Genomic DNA, 2,959 nt, shown 5'->3' with positions numbered 1-2,959 from the left:
TGATCGCATATGTTATTTATTATGGCTGCTCTCTACCTGGGTACAGGGCTCTGAGTTTAAATGGATTAGCAAGTCTGATAGCACCCCATATCATCGATAACTCTTTTAAAAGTATTAGCATGGCTGGCATGGCTCAGTGATTGAATGTCGATCTATGAACCAGGAGGTCACGGTTCAATTCCTGGTCAGGGCATATGCCCATGTTGTGGGCTTGATCCCCAGTAGGGGGCGTGCAGGAGGCAGAGAATCAATGATTCTCATCATTGATATTTCTATCTTTCCCCTTCCCTTCCTTTCTGAAATCAATAAAAATATATTTTAAAAAATACTTTTTTCTCTGATAACATATGCTTCTTTTAGAAAATATGAATGTATAAATAATATGAATACTACTTGTAATCCTAACCCTTAAAAATAACTAGTTAACAATGGAGCATCACTTTAGTCTTTTTTCCTCTTATGGGTGTGTGCACATTTTTTACACAAAGAACAGATGGCTGCAGTTGAATATGCTTTTTGTCACAAAATATTGTCATACTTTCTCAAGGCCTATTCTGAATGTTACTTTTACTCACTGCATAGTGTGGAACTCTTAATTTATTTAACCATATCCTTCTTGTTGAATTTTAAGTTATTTTAACTTTTACACTATTAAAAAACCCTGTGCTATAAACAAATAATCCTGTGGTAGATTTCCTTTCATACATTTCTGGTTATTTCCTTAGGATAAATTACATTAAGAGATATGAATACTGAAGTATTTCCAAATTGCCCTCCAGAAAAACTACACAGATCATCAATAATAAACTTTGCTATTCCCACACCCCACATTTTTACTTTTCACCAACTTGGTAAATTTTATGTGTTTACCTTTCTTTCAGTACAATTGGCTAAGTAAAATACTTCTTGTATATTTAATGGCCATTAAATTTGGTTGTTTGCCCTTTATTAATAATCTGTTGGATTTTTCTACATGCAATAGCTGAACAGTTTGTTTTACTTTAAAATTCACTTTCTCAGTTTTAAAGTACTATAGGGTAGTTATTTATTTTTTTTGCCTCCCTCCTATTCCGTATTTGCAGTCCCTCCTCAGAGGTTTTCCATTAGGGTGTTCATTTTTTAAAAAAATATATAGTATATTGGAGAGTTCATTATATACAGGTAAATTTTTGTCATTTCAGGAAAAATGGGAGTTGTAGCTACTGAATATGCCTAGTGTTACAGCAATTCTGTGGTTAGAGAATATTCTATTCTAAAAGCTTAATATAAAATAATTGTTCTTAGATTTCAGATCATAAAAGCTCTCACACTTCCTCATAAATTTTTAAATTTTCTTAGTAACCTTTCCATTGTCATACTAGGGATCTTGAATTTCAGAGTATATGGAAATAAGGACTTAAGGATACACAAAATAGCAGAAGTTACTTAGGAATCTTAGGAATAGAAATTTCTTCAAGATTGGGATTTCTGAGTGATACTTGTTGAAAAAGTCCTTTAATCTGTAGTCTATAAAAGAAAATATGTGGTCCAAAATACATTTTACTTTAAAAATTGATTTGTTCCAGACTTTAAATGCCTGTTTTACCATAAAAAATGATTGTAAGTTTTCTGTAATTATCTATAGCAAGCATGTCAAACTCGTGGCACAGGCCACATTCATTTATTTGGGCTGTGTTAGCCCTTGAGTTTGACATGCTTGATCTACAGGTCTCACTAATGCCAAATAATTATCACTGAATTCAATATGTTTAATAAGTTATACACAATTAAAGGTGGTATTCAAAGCTGAACAGTCTTTAGTAGATCATGGAAGGAAAAATGTCATAGAGGTTAAACACGAGCTTGTGCTCTATCAAGGTTATGAGTTATAGTATTAAGTGGCAGTGTCATATGGAGGGGAAGCAGTTTTTGTTTTGATTGATTAGAGAGGGAGGGAGAGAAACATCAATGATGAGAGTTTCATCAATTGGCTGCCTCTTGCTCCTTCCCTCTTACTGGGCGTGAGCCCCAAACTCAGTCATATGCCCTGACTGGACCTCCTGGTTCAGTGATCGGCAAACTGCATGTGGCTTGCGAGCCACATGTGGCTCTTTGGCCCCTTGAGTGTGGCTCTTCCACAAAATACCACGTGCGGGCGCGTGATTAAAACTTCGTGGCCCATGCGCAGAAGTCAGTTTTTGGCTCTCAAAAGAAATTTCAATCGTCGTACTGTTGACATTTGGCTCTGTTGACTGATGAGTTTGCCGACCACTGTCCTGGTTCATGGGTCTGTGCTCAACCACTAAGCTACACCAACTGGGCAAGAAGAAGCAGTTTTTAAACCACAGACCAGTTCATTATCCTGAAAAACGTCCATCTTAAATATTGTTTTTTTTAAACTTACTAGTATAACCTGATTACCACTTATAATTCAAAAACTCCAACTTTACATTGCTCACAGCCCAAAGACCTGTTTTCAGGGAATAAATAGCAATGTGTTAGAGGCTCTTTAAATCGAGATTTTTTTTTTTTTTTTTTTTTTAGCAGACTAGCAGATTTGATTTTTTTTTTGTTTGTTTGTTTTTTTCTGGTTCATAGATATTTCCACCCACCTCTACCCCCCCACATGTATTTGTCCCTTTGTTTCCTCATTCTTAAATATCTTTGTAATATTTAACATTCCCCATCTGTGGTTAATAGGTCCCTTAACTAAGCTTTGATTTGCTGCTTATGAGACAGTAGTTGGCAAAATCAGTTTGTTCTATGAGCGTGCTACCCTGTTTCCCCGAAAATAAGACAGTGTCTTATATTAATTTTTCCTCCCAAAGTTGCGCTAGGTCTTATTATCAGGAGATGTCTTATCTTTCCACGCGCTAGGTCTTATTTTTGGAGGATGTCTTATTTTCGGGGAAACACGGTAGTACCTCTAGTTCATGGGTCAGGGATGGGGTCCCAGCTGCTTTGGAATACTTTCTATTAC

Source organism: Pipistrellus hanaki, assembly GCF_964339955.1.
Source record: "Pipistrellus hanaki genome assembly, chromosome: X".
Classification (NCBI taxonomy): domain Eukaryota; kingdom Metazoa; phylum Chordata; class Mammalia; order Chiroptera; family Vespertilionidae; genus Pipistrellus; species Pipistrellus hanaki.
This window is presented reverse-complemented; position numbering follows the sequence as displayed.